The sequence below is a fragment of the Phyllostomus discolor genome, chromosome 2 (genome assembly GCF_004126475.2).
Source record: "Phyllostomus discolor isolate MPI-MPIP mPhyDis1 chromosome 2, mPhyDis1.pri.v3, whole genome shotgun sequence".
Classification (NCBI taxonomy): domain Eukaryota; kingdom Metazoa; phylum Chordata; class Mammalia; order Chiroptera; family Phyllostomidae; genus Phyllostomus; species Phyllostomus discolor.
The window spans coordinates 156,559,846-156,578,950 of NC_040904.2; the positions used below are offsets into that span (position 1 = coordinate 156,559,846).

A 19,105-nucleotide genomic window follows, 5' to 3' on the forward strand; every position below is an offset into this window, starting at 1 on the left:
TTTCATCCCTGACTCTCAGTTTGCTTGCTTTTGTCTCCACTTCTGAGCAGCACTGGAATAATTAGACATTGCTCATTTGTCATTTGCATCATTTCCTATCAATGCACACCATCCTGCCCTGCCAGCTCCCCTGTGTTTACAAGGGAGCATGTAGCCTGTGAATAGCCATTCTGCACAACTCTAGTTGCTGTCTTAATTTGAAGATATCCTTTGTGTATTGGACTGGACACTAACAGCCCATTGCTGCTGGGTTCTGATGGGGTAAGTACATGACTTTGACCTTAGGGTGAGATCAGAAATGAAAGTGTCCAGCTAGATATACAGGAAATATAGATTCCAGAAAGGTGTTTCTGTTAGGTGAATGCCAGCAGTTCTGGACAAGCAGTGTTTCTGGGAGAATGGCAAACATTTTAGTCAATATTTCCTCTAGTTAGATGCTTCTGATTTCAGATGTAATAAGTGTTAGATGACAGTGTTGACAGATGCTTTTCTTCAGCTTTTCTGAGTATGAACTCTGATTAGATGTGAGGAAGTCATGTGACTGAGTTCACCCATCTTTGTCAACAGTGCTATAGGTTGCATTAACGTAAGTGTGTGCTGTAGAAAAAGAAATCAAGGCTAGTACCATCCAGAATACATATGGGTGACTTAGGAGCTGGATAGTTTCTCTTGTTGGATGGACTATTAATAAGAAAAAAGATGGAGAAGAAACTGAGCTCAGGATACCCACAGAGCCTTCTTTAATGAAATCCATGAGGATTGAACATGGTAGCTGTGGATTCACTTAAATATCATGAGTTGCTGGCTTAGTTTTTCTCTGAATATATTTAATTATCTTTATGCTGCTGAGGCAGTTGGGTCCAGGATATATTACTGTCCTGTAATAAAATAGTTGCTTAAATTTTGGTGGAATTCTGTAAAGCCATGGTCATTTAGAACATTTCTGACCTATAGGTATATCAAACAACAGCTCTTGGCATTTACCTGAAAAGACCCCAGGGATCACCATCTCAGCAATAATTTTCCATTTTTGTAGTGCTTTTGTGTTGCTGTTGTGTAACCATGTGAAATACTTTATACTAGTCACCAGTTGCCAATTTAAATACAATGGGAAGGTTAATCTAATTTTCAGGGAGTATTAACTTGATCTCAGTAAATGTTGATGCTTCATTTAATTGTGACCTGTAAATTATACTTTTTGAAGAAAAAAGTCTCATGTTTCCATGACACAGACCATTGAAAAGTCATGATAGTGTGGCTATTTTCTAAAATGGACTAATAAAAATATTTTAGATGTAGCAGTAGTTTCTGAATCCAGGTTGTTCCATTTTTTAAAATATTTTATTTATTTATTTTTAGAGAGAGAAGGGAGGGAGAAAGAGAGAGAGAGAGAAACATCAATGTGCAGTTGCTGGGGGTCATAGCCTGCAACCCAGGCATGTACCCTGACTGGGAATCAAACGTGCAACACTTTGGTTTGCAGCCTGCGCTCAATCCACTGAGCTACGCCAGCCAGGGCTTTAGATTGTTCCATTTTAATCCAAATAAAAACCCAGTGAATCTGTTTGGATTACCTACTTCATACTCAAAAAGATATATAATCAGAGGAGGACAAAGCACTAGTTATAGTGAGAGCAGGTCTCTATACTCTTATACTCTTACAGTTAGTTATACAGCAAGAAGAAGCTTGCTCCCACCAGCTTTACCTCAGCTTCTTAACTAGACAAACTCCTACTTGTCCTTCAAGACCCATTAGTAATGTTGGCTTCCCCCCACTGCCATGACTCTTTTCCCAACCTCCTGTTCTACCCACAAGCACAGATGATTACTCTTTCAGCTCTTCATTCATATTTTGTTAGCACCGCTATTTTATGTATGCTTTAGAATTTATTTATGTATTTTCCTCATTCCCTTGACTATGAGTTCCTCGAGGATAGGGACTATTTCATATTTATTTTAATATACTGTTGTCTAATGCTAAACCTAGTATTAGTTTTGGAGTAGGTACTCAGTAAGTATTTAGTGAAAAATGAGAAATATGAATGGACTCCCAAACAGACTTCCAAAACGGTCCATCCTTGCTGTGTTGGAGTAAAACTTTCTGTGGAGGATGGTGATGGTGTGTGCCTTCCTGGTGAGGGGCCACTCTCGTGAAAGCTGCGCCTAGGCGCCTGCAGCCCATCAGCTGTAGATCTGCCTTGGAACCCACTTGCATTTTACAGTGCTTTGGGGACACTTTCAGGAAAAAAGCCAGGTCTGGGTTTATAGCAGAACTAACTCTCAATCTAAGGAAATTTGATAACCAGCTGTTGTATGATGAGTGTGCATCTCCAGCTAAATGCAAAATACCGTTAATGTAAGTTCAAATTCATGATAAAGCATGATTATGGATCAAAGGTGTTTCATTTTTTTGCAACTTTAGATTTATTTAGGAGATGGTCTGATAATTTGGTGTCAGCCATGGCACTGTATGGGTTAGGTCCATGAGTCAAGTATGTATTGGCTCTTGGGGACCTTAGGTGAACCTGGGTTATTGGTCAAGAAACCTCAATTGTGGAGTGCTGGCTTCTTAAGCTGCCCTAATATACAAAGAATCTCTGGAGTCCTCAGGACTTTCCTGGGCCTTGGTTAATTCTGGAGCACTCTTGAAAAACAGACTCTAATCACAGTTGTTATTGGATAATCCGCCATTTCTGCACCGTGTTTGCGCATGCATATTTGAGTTTCTGCATGTATGGGTGTTGTCTTAAGTCACATTAGGCTTCCATAACAGAATATCATAGACTGGGTGGCTTCAACAACAGGCATTTATTTCTCACAATTTTGAAGCCTGGACAGCTGATATCTGCTTGCCGGCATGGTCTGGTTCTTGATAATGGCTCTCCTTTTGGTTTAGTCTTCTGCTGGTGTCCTCACAGGGCAGAGAGAGAGAGAGAGAGAGAGAGAATGAGAATGCAAAGTATTGTGTTTCTTCCTATAAGGACACTAATTCCATTTATAAGGGCTCTACTTTCATACCCTACTTACTACCTTAAATACCTCACTGTCTAGCAGCATCATAGTGCAGGTTAGGATTTCAAGATAAACATTTTGGGAGGGGGGACACAAACATTCAGCCCATAATAGGTATGTCCTAAAGTATCACAATTAAAAAGTATTCCATAGGAAACTATAGGATGTAGGTTATCACAGTAATTAAGACCTCTTGTTTTGATTTATCTGTACCATTTACAAACTTTTTGAAACCTCATTTCCTCAGTTTCTGTAATAATGTAATAAAAGTAGTACCTACCTTTAGGCTGCTGCATGAGTTTGGTATCGTCTATCCCTAAGGATAGTCATTCATATTGCAGTCTATGTAACTAGCATCCTGAAGTTAAAAGAAAACAATGAGTACAGCCACTAGCGGTAGACCTGCTTGGTTATGAAAATCAATGGGTCACTGCATGTAGAGGGCTCAGCACCATGCACAGCATTCAGGAAGCTCACAGCAAATGATCGCTTTCATTGTTACAGGAAGGTCCTCACTGTTCTTTTAAGAAGGCAGGGTAGGATGAGGGGTATGACCTGGGCTATCACAAATAAGATTTTAAAGTGATGCTAACAGGTAAGGGATTGAAAATATTCATTTCATAATCATTGCTAGAGTCTATGTTTAGAGGTCAGCTTGTTTGCTAGGAATCCCACACCAAACTGTTAAAATATATAATTACAGCCACATTTTATGTATTTGGAGGTGATTTTCTATCTCTAATCCTGCTTTTTGAGATGTCAATCCTTTAGAGTATAACTTTTACTAGTAGTGAGAAAGTAAACTGAGGCCTCCAGAATAATGATTTTTAAAGTCCTTACTATGAAGACATAGAATTGACATTGAGTTCTTCCAGAATTTTAATGACTCTCAGTAAACGTACAGTTTTTAAACAACACGGTCATCTTGTTTCCCCATCTATAGCAGATTGGAGGAGCGAATCTGCAGGGGGTGTTGTGTGTGTCTGTGCGTGCATGCATAGGTGTGTGGGGAGCTAGTATTCTGAAGAGGCAGTGCTTGTGGTACATGCAATATGCTGTGACAGCAAGTAGAATCATCAAAAGCTTGAGGGATAAAAAAGAAAACTTAAAAAATACTCCATATTGGTAATTATCCCTGAGTCCTTAAGAAAATATGTTCAATAATTTCTATTTTAAAAGGAAATTCACCTCTAAAATTTATTCTCATTTTATGACTATTTATTAACTAAAACATGATCTACATGAGAAAAAATTTGGTAGCTGAGAGGAGGTGGCATGATATGGTGAACACAGGAGCTGGAGTTGGATTGGATTGACATTTCATCCAGATTCACCTCTTCTGCTTAAAGGATGTGGACAGGTTACTTAATGCTGTGATCTTGGCTTTCTTATCTTTATTATCTGTAAAGTGAAAGTGATACTTCCCACCATGAAGGGGTGCTGTGAGGCTAGGATGACATTATATATGTCAAGTGAAGCCAGTAAGGGCCTGGCATATTGCTTCCTCTCAATATATTATTTGCCTCCTTATTTGCTTGGTGAAATGTATTTATCTGAAACACCCCATTCTCACTGAGATTTCACTATATTGCTATTTCTGTGACTGGAGATTAAATTTATAATACACATCTCAAACAATAGCTGGTCATTGAACTCAGTAATTATGAACTTTGAGTGATTTAGATATTGCTAAAAGCCTGCAGGTATGAATTTGTAAAGTGCTAGGGTGGTTAAGAGTCTTAAAAGTATTTGTTTTGTCATTTTGTGAAGTTTCTGGAATGTTATGACTCTCTAGTATAAAGAAGGAAAGATAAATTTTACTTATTGCCAGTGCTACTGAAGTTAAGAAGACTGATCACATTCTTGGGTTAAATACACTTTTAATATAGTTCGAATAATGGTACTGGGCTGTGTTACAATTTGGTTTTCTTTTTTCATTCACTCTTAGGTGCTTCTTGTCATTATTGTATATTTTATTGATTTGGAGGATATTCTAGAGACTTACACTATTGGTTAGGCAGAATGTTTCTCTATTTTGTGACTTAGCAGTTTTGCTCTTTTATTTTTATTGCCACTAGAATCAATTTGAAAAGACCCACAGAGCCTTTTCTATCATGGAATTTTTAGTCTTTTATGACATATATACAGGATTAAAGAATTTTATAAAAGCTGTCTAATTCCTTTAAATTTATCTAAAATATGCCATCTGCTTTGTAACCTCAAGTGTTCTTATGGTTTATTAGATTTATTATGCAAACACTTAATGTGTAAATATAATTTAATAAGCTTCCCACAGGTGTCTAATTAAGCTTTAATTTCTGCCACTAGAATTAAATGCAACAAAGTGTGTGTAGGCTTCTAAGTCATAGTGATAATCTCTCAATGTTAACTGGTCAGATATGAATCTGTAATTTGGTTTAATTCTAATTTTAATATCTTTAAGTCCCTGGTGAATTCTGATATCAGATTACTACATTAAAGATGATTCTTTAGCTTTTGGAGGTTATTTTTACAGCTAGGACTAATTCTGCTGCAAGTGACTGAGATTTCCAACTCCAACCAGCTTAACAATGAAAAAAAAATTGATCCGCTCAAGTAGCTTGAAGGAATACTTGGAGAAAGAGAAGGAAGAGCTAGGGCTGTAATGAGTGGATTTAATGATGGAAGAAAGCTTTCTATACCTATTTTTTACTCATGTTTCTATTTCTTTCTACATTTGTGCTATTTGGAAGGATTTTTTCCATAAGGCCAGGGCATGGCTGTTGCAGCTCAAGCTTTGCAACTCCAGAGCAAAAACAACTTCTTTCCCTTCATGTTCATGTGCTAGGGCCAGGGAGGACTCTGATTGGCCAGACCTTGCTCATGTGCCCATGGCAATGAGAGGAAAGTTTGCTAGGCACAGGTAGGTTAACCTCACACTCACTCTTGAAACTTACTGAAAATCTTATGAGTATTACAGACCTCTGCAGGAAAACCTCTAAACACAGATGGACCTAAGTATTTGTGTATTCTTTCAGGAAGCTACTTTATAGTTTCTCTTTAGAGGTCTATGGACTTCCAGTTAAGGACACCTCTGATAAAATGTTAAATGTGATTCATCATTGAAATGCAATTTTGGCACATGCATTTTTATTTCTAATATAGTAAATTCTTTCTGTTTAAAACAAAGTATGTGTGTATCTCCAATAGCCTTCAAGGAAATGACTCCTTGTCATATAAAGGAATGTATAGACACTGTTATCTGGGGATCAGCTGCACAAGCTTAAAACATCTTTACGTTTTAATGACAAAGTTGACAAAGTTGCTTCCAAGAACAGTGAACACAGCAGAGAAGAACAAGGACTGATTGTTTGATTTGCCACATAGAATAAAATAGGGATCTCAGTGTCTCTAATAATTCAAGCTTTTTCATGAAAAATCAGAGTAGGGTATAAGTGCCTGGAGAAGATAGAAGAAGCTCACTGCAAAGAAGTGGGGCCCACCTGGACTGCTGAGTGCCCCTGTAATTGGTCTACTGTCTTTCACTCTTGCCTTCTTGTCAGTCGTGTCAACATTCTTCACTGGCCAATTCTTGTGCTGAAAACATTTGACCCCTATAAACCATGATCTGGCTTCTGCTGTGTTCCCTACCTCATTCATTGTATGCCAGCTTTACCTTCAGCATTGACTGGTCTTCTCTCTAGTCCTTACATGTGCTGGCCTCTTTTGTTCTTAGATCTTTGCCCATGTTAAACCTTATTCCTTGAATGTACCTTCCCTACTCTTTTATTGTCTCTGTCCTAGTTAAGCTTTAGGCCTTGGTTTAATTATTACTTCCAAGGTCTTCTGGAACTGGTATCTAAATAAACTCCTGTCCTTCCCCCAGTGGTGTTCTATTACTGCAAATTGTAAGGGTATATAAATGTTTATTTAATAGCTCTCTTCCTTTTTCATTATCAGCACTATGCAATCAGGTATCATGTCTGTTTTGTTCGCTTGGTGCCTAACACAGTGCTTGGGACATAATTCTTACTAAGTTAAGGCTTTTGAATAATCAGTGAAGAAACAGAAAGGTAATGGAAGGGATTAGAAACAGTTGCAACAGCAGAATACAAAGCTCAGAAATAGTGAGGGGGTGGTAAACAACAGTAGACATTCTGATGGTGCAGTTGAAGAGAGCAATACATACAAAAAGCCCACAGAACAGCATTGCTGTCTGGGACATGGCTTTGGGGTTTCAGGCATGTGTCCCATGAGGACATGCACAGGCACATGTGCCTGATGCTCAACAGCCCCTGAGTGACTCAGTGTGACATTGGGAGGCCTGGTAGGAAGTACAGCTTAGCAGCCTGGGGAGGAGTTTGCACCCTGCCTGTAGGTGACAAGCTGAGCCATTTGTGCCTGTGGTTCCACACAAGCTCCACTGCCGATTTGACTTCATTTGTAACATTGAGTTATCATTATTGAAATATTGGAAATTGCCTTGTATACTTTAAAGGTATTTTCATTAACAATAATTTACCTTCTGGGAATGTGTACAAAAGGAGAGACTCAGTTGTGTGGGGAGGCTCTGCCCACAGGCTCCCCCCTCCCCGCCAGCTGCCACAGATGAGAATAAGTCTACCAAGACGTGATCTGCTTGGGGAGGAAAGGTGGCCAACCTCTCAAAGGAGAAGGGCCAGGGACCTGTTCCTCAATGGGCTTTTATTGGGTTCAATTCATAGGAATACGGGTAAAGCTCATCAATCATTGTCAGGCAGTAAGGATCAAACAATAGATAACATACAAAGAACTACAAGGCTTATTCTGAGTCAGGGTCAGTTAGTTAAGGGGCTATAAAACTTTGGAAAACAAACTCATTTCCTGCTTGGTCCCTTATCAGAAAATTGAGAGCATTCTTAGCTAAGCAGGTTTCACAGGATTTTATGCATTCTTTCTTAGGCCTGATCACCTGCCCTTTCCAGCACAGGGCTGCACCATTGTTTCAGGCTTAAGTCAGCCAGGGGAAGTAAAGCAGCCAAGAGATTAGGAGACTTCTTGCAGATTGAATGAGGACTCAGGCTATGTCAAAGCCCAGGGGTGAGGGTCCATCACCGCCTTTTTTGGTAGCCCCCCAAGTGCTTCCCTGGGGGCCCCTTCATAACCATGCCTATCTTAGGTTGTTCCTCCCCTGAGGAATTGTACCTGTCATTGGCTAACCAGTCAGGCTTGGGGCCAAGCAGGGTGAAGTAAACAGGGTAGAGGTGGCACCTCTGCTAGGGAGATATGCTTTGTTTCCTTGGTGGCTTATGGTCCCAAGGTCTCTCACTCAGCCTTAGGCATGGGGGGGTTATAGCTTCTGAAACCAGGCAGGGCGGTTCCCAATACAGTTGTAATCAGGATTTATAATACTGGATTCTAAGTTATACTAATAATAAATTATTGCTTGTATTAATAAATATAATAATTCATCACTTTATTTAGTAAACCCTTTTTAATAAAATTTATTTCCCACTTTTCAGTTAATGTTTTGCATTTCTTTATCTATGAATAGAATTACATTGCCATTGGGTTATGTCTTTTTATGTCAGCTTTTAAAAAATAATTTCCTCTTAAAAAATTTTAGAAAATGTTTTTTCAGTTACAGTTGACATGCACTATTATATCAGTTTCAGCACTACAATATAGTGATTAGACATCGTTAGATGAACTGATCACCCCATAAGTCTAGTATACCTGACACCTATTACAATATTATTGACTCTACTGCTTGTACCGTACTTTACACCCCATGACTGGTTTTACAACTGGCAATTTGTACATCTTAATTTCTTTCCCTTTTCCACCATCCTCCAGCTCCCCTCCCATCCTGCAACCACCAATTTGTTTTCTGTACCTATGAGTTCATTTCTGTTTTGTTTGTCCTAAATGGTTTCATTTTGATTCAGATACAGTTAGAGCAGGGCTCCCTCACCTTCCCCTGTCTTCTATATAGTGATTACATGATATTAGTGTTTGTATTATCAGTAATATGTGAATGCTTAACTTTAGAAAGAGCACTACTCAATGTAAGCAACCTGTTTAACATCAAGGAGTTTCCACATCCATATGGGGAGTTGGGCTGTGCTTAAAGGTATTAAGGCCCCACCAGCAGATAAGATTCCCAAAGAAGAGAACCAAAGGCATCCCTCTGCTTTTTTTGACAACAGCCTCCCCATCTTACTGTGGGTTGCCAGCTTCATGGTAGTGGGATATGGTAATGTAAAAAGGTATTAAGAAAGATATGGCAGCAGAAGAGACATTTTTCTAAGATCAGTTTTACAAAAGTTTACTCTTTGAGCCAGATCTGTGATGCTCTTTTTCTTGGAGATTTGCATAACTGGCTCCTTGTCATCCTTTAGATTTCAATTTAAATATCACATCCTCAGAGAGGCTTTCTGAGGTGGGCCAATTCTCAAAGCCCTGCTTCATACTTGAGGATTGGCAGAAAAGGGCTCTTTACCACTAAGTAATGTTAGCATTCTTTTGCATTACCACAAGCCAGAAAATGACCATTGCAAGGGTTCCCATGATTTTAACAACCCAAGAGTGAGGATGTTTGCAGACCCTGAGTGTAATAGAGTATCACCCCAAGTTTAATATTGTAGAATCAAAGATGCTTTCAGTAAAAGGGATTTTTGGCCTTTTAACCCTTTTTAGGCTATGTGAGTGTTGGGCATCTCAACTCACAGCGGTCTGCCTCATTAAAGCTGGTTTGTTTGAGCTGTGCCAGCCAGAGGTGAATAGTGGATTCATAACTTTTTCTTGCTGTGGCTCTTCTGCATTGTATTTACTGCTGTGCCATCTGACTTTAGGGTTTCAGTGTGTTAGGCCTGACTGTGGTCTTCTAGACCTTTCCTAGTCATCCCCTTCACTCTCTACCACAGTGGTATGTTCACTTCCCTCGTAAATTTGAGTAAAATTTATGTAATTTGTTTACCTGTTTCTTGACTGTGGACCCCTCAAGATGTTAACTCCAGCAGGCAATTATATCCCTTCTCTCAGGGGCAGCTTAAGCACTGAGCACAGTGTCTGACACTTAAGGACCTTACATTTCCGACTCCCATGGTATAAGGCTCATGATGCTCTTGTGGTTGTATCAGAAGGTAGGGAAGTTTGCTGAGAGGATGCAAGCCAGATGCCTTCACTGCTTCACTCAGATACCTGAACAAGACCTTATGTATGAAGTCTGGGATCTGTGGTTATGTAGGTATAATGGTACTATTAGAAACATCCTTAGCATTTGCAAAACTAGGCCATTAAGGAGACCTTGTTGATGACTGATGTTTTATTATCTCTCTGTATTCTTGCAAATTTTAGTTCTTCTGAAACATATATTTACTAATTTGTCATGACAATTTGGCCAATATTCTAAGTAATAGAGCACTGTAGTTCAGAGATTGGGCTCAGGTTTGAATCACCTGTTTTCCCTTCTCAGCTCTACATCTTTTGAGCTATGTGATTTTTGGTGGTGTCTTAATCTCTCTGATCTTAGTTTCTTCATTTTTAAAAATGAAGCTAATTATAGAATGTATATTATAAGATTCTTGTAAAGATGAAGTGAATTAATATGTTGAATGTGTTTAGAACAGTATCTGGAAGAAAGTAAGCATTCAATTTTAGCCAAAATAAGTAAATAAATATATTAGATAATGCAGGGATAAAAATTTAGGTTTACATTTGTTCTATTTTTTCCCTATGTTATGTGTCCCTTGAAAATTTTAAAAGGTAAACAAATTTCTCCCTAAAATTCTTTCTTACTAAGTCAAGAGCCACCTGAGTCTATGATATAGGTATATTTTAAGTTGGGAGACCAACCCTGAGAAAGATGGGGAAGGTTGGCTCCTTGGTACCTGAATTTACAAATATCCACAGGAAGGAATTTTAAAACATGTAAGTTCCTGAATGTGTAATCAAAGTGATGGATCGCTCCCAAAGCATTCATCCCTGGAGGCTGCACGCGTTTCATCCCTGTTGCAATTGCTCAGTATGTGTTAAAATCTCCTCATTGGGACTGCCTTCGGAACAAACTTACAATCTTTACAAGGACATCTGCCTTTTTATTTTGTAGTTAAATCTTGTTTTAGATTCAAGATAATATTTCTCGGTTTTATCATTTACCTGATTTATTGGACTTGATACCAAATAATTTTGGTTCTCAAAAAAAAAATCCACTCTCAAAGTGTGAGCATGTGGTCCTCTGAGGACAATTAAGAGTGTGATGTGCACTTGAGTGATGTTCCTGAAGGTGGAGTTTCAAAAATGGTCCAAGCATGTGACACTATCACTGGATTATGGCTAAGCCTTGCAAGATTACCACTTTGAGGAGAACAGCATCTATTTGGAAATTTGGATGTATAAGTTCTAGTAGTCATAATCTTTATAATTAAAATTTGGAATCCCCAGAGGGTCTTGTTGATTCTTTGTTTTTAAGATACATAACAACTCTGAAGCCAAACTTCATTTGAATGTGTGAATTCTATTAGTTTAAACAAATCTCTAGCAATACCAATATGCAATCTAAGTTTTGTCATTATTGGATCTTACCATTAAACATTTATCATTTTAATTACAGATGTTTGAAATCTTCATTTTCCTAATCAATATTACCTTGATAAACCCACAGCATGCACACAGAATGGTTTATGTTAAAAACATATAAATGTATTCAGTCACTGATCTACATTATAACACTTTTTTGAAAATGGTTCTATAAAACAGATAATATTTTCCCAAAGGAGCAATATTGTTGGAGGTTTTGCTTCTAGCTGATGACAGAAAATCAAATAATGCAGAGATGTAGCAATAGTGCATTATAAATGCACAATTATAACAGCCAAGCCCTTGATAATAGTCTAAAATAATAAAATTGTGTACTAAGTTCTATCAGATGTCTAAAAATTTGCTGGATATATTGATTATAAAGAGGATATAAGTGGACTATCAAGTTATTATATTGGAAAGAAAACCTCTATTGATGTGTATAATTGACTGGAAACAGATGTGTGACCAATAATAAATGGTAATTATTTATTTAATTATAATGGTTTAAAATATTATAAGATTGGAGGGAGATGATTTGCAGGACCCAAGTATCTGGACTGTCTAAGGAAATTTTAACATTATACGTTTTTTTTCCCTTGATAGAATATTCCTGCAAACAGGCAGATAGATATGTTAAAAAAATCATACCATTAACCTTGGAGCCATTTTCTAACCTACTTTAGTACATTTTAAATACACTTGTTAATGAGATTGTTTGATTAATTCATTTATTTGATTCAAGATATATATATATATTGGACATCCTCATATCCTGGGCTCTGTTCTAGACCAGCAATTTTCAATCTTTTTCATCTCACATAAACTAATTACTAAAATTCTGTACACCAAAAAATAAATTTTTTCTGATGTGACAAGAAATAGGTCTAATTCTGATTCATTCACACTGGACAGCTGTTGTTGTGTTAGCTGCTGTAATTTTTTTTTAATTTGATGCTCTAAGGGAAGAGAGGTCAGTAACTCTGACTAAATAGTTACGTATTGCATGTTTTAAAAATTCTTGCAGCACATTGGTTGAAAATTACTGTTCTTGACATCGGGGAGTTGAACAAAAATCAGTAAAGGAGGCTGAGGATGAGTGGAACGAAAACCAGGTGAGCACTGTGTTGGGGAAATAAGAGTGATATTTTGAGGTAATTGAAATGATTATTTGTGTCGAGTAATATGGAGACTGAAAACTGATTATGGAATTGATCAAGGTAGAGAATCATTTATCACCTTTATACGAGTGGTTTCAGAGGGTATGAGGGGCCGACTGGGGAGCATGGGACGCTGGACACTGGAGAGAGGAGTTTAAACAACTTTTTTTAGGGAGGTTTGCTGTCAAAGGTTGGTGAGAAATGAGGTAATTAGGAGCTGAAGGTACCGGGGAATGGAGTTGAGAAAGTTTTTAAAAAAAATTTGGAGAAATTTGGAGAATAAAAAATAAAATGGGAAAAATCACAGTCTGTTTGCCTGTCCTTGGTAGCGATCTAATAGAAGGACAGTTCGCTTGTGTTAGAGTGAGGGAAGAAGGGCTGGATGGATGTTCCTGAGCAGGCGTGGGGTGGGGGTGGGACTGGTGCGATAATGGACAGTAGATCGTAGCTGGAAGCACAGACTGGTCCATGTTATCAAGAAAGAAGGCAGAGTCTGTGGACAAAGATACCAATAGGAGGGTAGTTGCAGCAGTGAGTATTATTTATCCTTTTAAAAATGATTTTAAATGTTCAAAGGATTCAGTGTTTTTGCCCAGTGTCACACCAGATAATGATCAGTTGACAATAATGTGTCACTCAACTTGATAGCCTGTTGACTGTGGTTAGAATGCTTTACATTACATTGGAAACTCCCTAAAACACTTACTAGCAACTCTTCAAATCTCCTTCCTGTACAGCAAGCAGGCTGAGACAGTTGTGGAAAAGTATTGCGATTGAGCTCTTTGCCTTCAGTTTGGTAGTCATTGAATATGAACAGGTAGGGACTGGAATCACCTAGGTGTGGCTGTTAATCTGGAACCTTCACATCATATTGCACTGGAGATAGGAATAATGAGAAAAGATCTGAATTACTGGGTCAGACTTCCAGTAATTCCAGATCTATCTGTTCTTTATGGGTAGTTTGGCAATCCTCCTCTTCTCCACCCTTTAGTGATAAAAAGAATGTAAAGTGCATGGCATAAAAACGTGAAGGCCTGTGTCTTGAGAATCATTATATAATGGATTTTCATGTGTTTATATAAGTATATAATTATGTTAAAGTAGGAGGCAAATTAACATACATTTTCTCTGAGCCTAAGCCTGTACCAACCTCTGTAATGATGTTATTTCATGTGAAATGGACATTCACTGCCTTGAATTAAAATGAGAAATATAGATATAAAAGCTATGGTTGCTTAGAAAAAGAGAAAGAAATCACTCTGCACTGGAATAGTTGCAGAAAATTTGGATGAGAAATGTGGAACTTATGCTGGGACTTCAAGCCAAGTCTTTGTCTTGGCACCTGAGATAAGAAAAGGATGTGTCTGCACTTAGCAAAATGCTTGGCACATATTAAGCACTTAACAATACCTGTTTGATTAATTTTGGTATACTACATACATGAATATTTAAATCTTTTGTTCAGATTCCCTGAAAATGTCAAAGTAATGAAGAATAGGCACAAATATCTGTATGTGTGTGTGTATATATATATAGTAATGAATCCAGCTTTGCCAGCATTATCCAGTCTTAATTATAAATTGAATTCAGACCCAAGCTGGCTGTGTTCTGAAGGATTTATGAAATGTTTAAACAAAAGTGGCAGATTTCTGGAAAGGATTAAACAACTAAAGAAGAGATACCTTTGCTCATTCATTTTGCTCTAACTGAGAATATTTTCTCTGGAAAATGAAAGTTGCAATGGGATTACATTTTTTTTTTAGAAAAAATATTTGTTCAATGAGAGAGAAAAGGGAATGATTAAATGGTTATGGAAAAGAAGTAGAGAATAGACTAGTTTTTCAGTTGACCTTGTGGCTTTAGCAGTTGGATTAGTGGTGACTCTACTTCAGCCTCCACTTTTTTTTTGGCTGTCAAAGGTAAATGTCTTATTCTCAGACCGGAGGCAAGCTCTTTCTCTTTCTGAATCAGCAGATTGCTTAATGTGATGGTGACTGTTCTGTTTAAAAACCCCACTATTCTTTAAACTGTAAAAGTCTCTATTTTCCAAATTAGAAACATATTTCATTTTCTGTTTTCTTTGATTTTGCAGTAAAATTTTGGTAACTTTGTGGTGGCACTTGAAAATTTTCTATCAGATTATGCCTGCTAGGAGATTTTGTTCAGAGTCCACATTCCTATAGCTAATCACTTATTTGTAGAGAAACCTTTCAAATAAGTCCATTAATTGAAATTTTTGAATTCTCCAGGAGTTTAACTCTTCTGGACTAGAGGTTAGAGACTATTTTGAAGTCATGTTGAAATTTAATGCACTGAAAAAGGCAATGTGAACTGAATGTGAAACAAGGGAAGACTCTAACATTAAGTAAAATGAGCAGTCACTGCAAGGGCCTGAAGGTAACTTGGAGTGGAACATAATATTCAGGCAGTCTTGTGAAAATTGCTATTATTTAGGTAGTACATAACTCATAGAGAATAACATCAAAATAATATCCAGCTTAATATAGTGTCAGGATACAATGATGAGTGAGGTTTGATGGGCCTGTGGAAATATCTGTGGTTAAAGAACTCTGTTAAGGGAATAAAAGCAAAGGATGGTGCAAGATGAATGGTATTTGTGTAGACAAAAGCCTAATCCAGCGTTACCCACAGCTGTGGATCTTGAAAACCTGAACAAATAGTGCGCTTCGTGTCACCTTCAATTTTAATGATTCTTTAGCAATTACTTCTTTCAGCTCAGGGGCTTTTAAAGATTATTCAGATACTTCTGTGAACCACATATATTTGGAAGATTGGACCAAGTCAACAGGAATATAGAGTAGATTCAATTAGCCTACAGGGATTCATATTCTCTCTCCTTCCTCCCTTCATCCTCATGATGTTTCAGCTGAATTTAGACTCTAGTTAGGTCCTGCTGCTCTTCATATCCTGTTTGGCTCATCCTGAGGCTATTAACTGACAAAACCAATTACCAAAATTTAAAAAATCAGCATCAAGTCCTTGGGCACTGCTAGGATTCTTCCATTTAGGGTAATATGGGAAACCGTAGTATGTGGAGAGTTCACAAAACTGAGGCTTAAATAGCCTACAAATTATGGGCAGCAGGGGAAGTACAATTTCCTTTGAAACACAACTAATCTCTCTCTTTGCTTTTTTACTCAGGTCATGTGAACTGTGAGCCTCCAGTCAGTTATCCATCACGTAAAAAAATATGTTGGTTCATTTTGTAGTAAGAGGCTTTAGTCTTAACTAACTGGCTTTCAAATATTAATAAAGGGAAGTGGTTCTAGTGGTGAGCTTAGGTGTTAATTTGGTTTAACAATTATTTCAGGGTTGGTTAGAAATTCTATTTTTGCCTTGAGGAGATCTGTGGAACTTTAGAATTAAGGAAAAACTTTAGGGGATTTTTTTTCATTGCTGCTGCTTTCCTTTGGATAAAGGGAAAGAAAAAGCAGTACTGTTTTATAAGAGTTTGTCGTTTTGTGTGTGAGGAGGCTAGAGAGCAGGCATTTCTTCAGGCCACATCAACCTGGATTTTTCCCCCAGAATGCAAAATCATAGTAAACCTGACATACCTTGACAACTTACAATTATCCATACATATTTCTTGACTTCTAACTTACACAGGATTTTATCCATCATGTTTAATTATCTAGATATAAGGTGTTCCTGTGCCATGATCCTCCTTCAGAAAAAGAATTCTTCTGCAGCCCAAGTTCCTTACTTTTGATGTTTTTGTTTTTCCATTGCCAGTGCCACTTTCTGTGGAATAAGCAGTCTCTATTTAGAGTTCTTTTCCCTGAGATTTTTCTTGAGAGTCTTTCCTTCGACTACACTTTGTGGTATAAACCCATTGCAGGCTCCAGGCTCCAGGTCAGAGCTTACTCTACCACAGCTCTGCCAGAGGAAAGATGGCGGTCCATGAACGTTGTCACTGCAGGAGCAGGAGGACAAGCGGGCATCGTGACAGCTACTCCTGTGCATGCTGCTCCCTCCCAAAAGTTGCTCTCTCTCTTTTTTTTTTTAGTTTCCAGTTGGTTAGTTATTTGAAATATCATTTAGTTGGCTAGTTTAATTTGCCTTACTTTATTTTCTTCTGAAATTTTCAGATGCATACATATCTACTGCCTTGGATTATTGAATGACTGGACAAAAATGACTCGTGAATATAACAAATGGAATATAAAGTTCTACCTATATTTTTTCCTTCTTTAGTGATATTGTTAATATACCATTTTGAAACATCAATAGCATAAACTTCTTGTTAGTCAAGCCGAAGAGTCATTTTTGAGCCTTTTGTATCTAATTCCCTATAGCAAGGGCAACTATATGGTTTATTGTCTACAATGGGGTAAGGTTGAGAATAAAGGAGGCCTAACTGTGCAGGGCACTGGGATAATGGGCAGAAATCAGTTTTGTCCCAGGTGGACAGGCAATGTATGCCTATGACTATGTTATCTGTAAATAATTCAGCAAGATTTGTTGGCTTTGCCATCAAAACATATGTTAAATGTATGTATTTGTCTCCATTTCCACTGCTATCATCTATTGCAAGATATCATCTCTACTCTGTACTAACACCTAATGAATTTGCTTTGATTCTTGACCTCCTATGATTTATTTTCTACACAATGGCCCCGACAGTCTTTTACCAACTTATTAGGTCACATAATTCCATTTCTCCCAAACCAGTGTCGTTAGAAGAAAATTCACACTGCTTTCCTGGCCTATGATACCTACCTAGTAGGTCATCCCCTATCAATATATTCCTGGGATTCCTTCCACTGGGCCTTCTTTCTAGTTCTTCAAATGCAGATCTAATGCATTTGCTCTTCTGTCTGCCTGAAATGCTAACCCGCCACCACCACCACGGCAGGTCTTCCCTTCCTGAGTTTTATCATTCAGTTTTTAAAAAAATGTCACCTCTTCTGAGTACTCTAACTCATTCTAATGCCATCTCCATCCTTGTTCTTATCACTTTGCCCTGCTTAGCCTTTCTCAATATCTGAAGTTATTATCCTATTCTATTTTTAAAAATCGCTTTGAAATATACATGACATAAAATTTACAATGTTAACCACTTTAAAGCATGCAGCTCAGTAGCATTAAGTACATTCACTTTGTGCAGTCATCACCATCCCTCCATCTCTAGAACTTTTTTGTCTTCCCAAACTGAGATTTCTTACCCATTTATTTTCTAGCCTTTGACTGTTATTTTTTCCCCTTTCTGGAGAGCTGAATTTCTCTTATAAAAATTATTGAAGGCTTATGTCCAAACATTGCTCTCAGGTTTTGACCAGCATTTTAAACTATGTCTTAGTAAACATGCTAAGAGACCTCTCCCACTTCTTGTGAATATGGTTTTGTTCCGCTCTCTTCAGCATCATTTGTATCATGTCTCTACATTGGTATAGACATTGCTATTATAATTAGAGAAGAGCAAATGGAAACATGCTAATAGTTGTCACAATTGGGTTCATTATTTAAACATGTGTTAGATAAGCTGTTAGGTATTTAAGTATTAAGCATATAATTTGGGAAGTGGTTTTGTGCTCTACAAAAGCTTTCCTATAAACTTGACTTGAACATTATGGGAGGGAATGGACTAGAGAAAAGTGAGAGAAAATATTAGAAGAATGTAGTGCAGTTGCTGGATGATTTTGTCTTTCTTTGCATACCTAGTACAGATTCGAATGAAAGGTTGGCTTTTTTGAAAATATACTGTGTACTCGTACTTAAGCCATAAATCTCTTGAATTTAGAGTTCAGTTTAGGAACATCTTAAGAATACTGATGCATCTCTTCTTATATGTATCTGCTGAAGCACACATATGAGAATAAAACATTCTCCAAATAACAGTCAGCAGTGTGGGAAGAATTGAAATTAGACGGTAAAAATGAAAAATGTCACATAAATGCTAAGGTTACTGAAAATTTTAATGCTCTAGATATTTTAACTACCAAAATAATCTATTGAGACTCTAGTGTACTAAAGATATACCTACACTAGTTTATCCACTGTCTATCTGGCCATTGCTACATAGAAACTGTATTTAAAACGTGTAAGACATACTTTTCTGCTTTATGCTAAAACTGTGGGAGACTGCCCCGATGAGTGTGGCTTGGCTGGTTGGGCATTGTCCTGCAAGGTGAAAGGTCACCAGTTCGATTACCAGTCAGGACCCATGCCTGGGTTGCAGGTATGGTCCCTGTCAGTGTGTAGGAAGGGCAAGTGATTGGTGCTTTCTTCCCCTTTGTCTAAAAATAAATAAATGCAATTTTTAACAAAAACTGTGGGAGACAAACCAAAGTTCTTAATGGCGGAATAAAATTGTATTTGTAAAGAATGTACAAGTCTTTGAAGTCAAATGTGATTTCAGTTTGCCACTATAAAAA

The 19,105-nt window shown here is 37.6% G+C and overlaps 1 protein-coding gene across 1 annotated transcript in view; it reads left to right on the top strand.

Moving 5' to 3' along the window:
• TAFA2 (TAFA chemokine like family member 2) overlaps positions 1–19,105 on the top strand; it is a 428,493-nt gene that overhangs the window by 87,312 nt on the left and 322,076 nt on the right. The window lies entirely within an intron of this gene.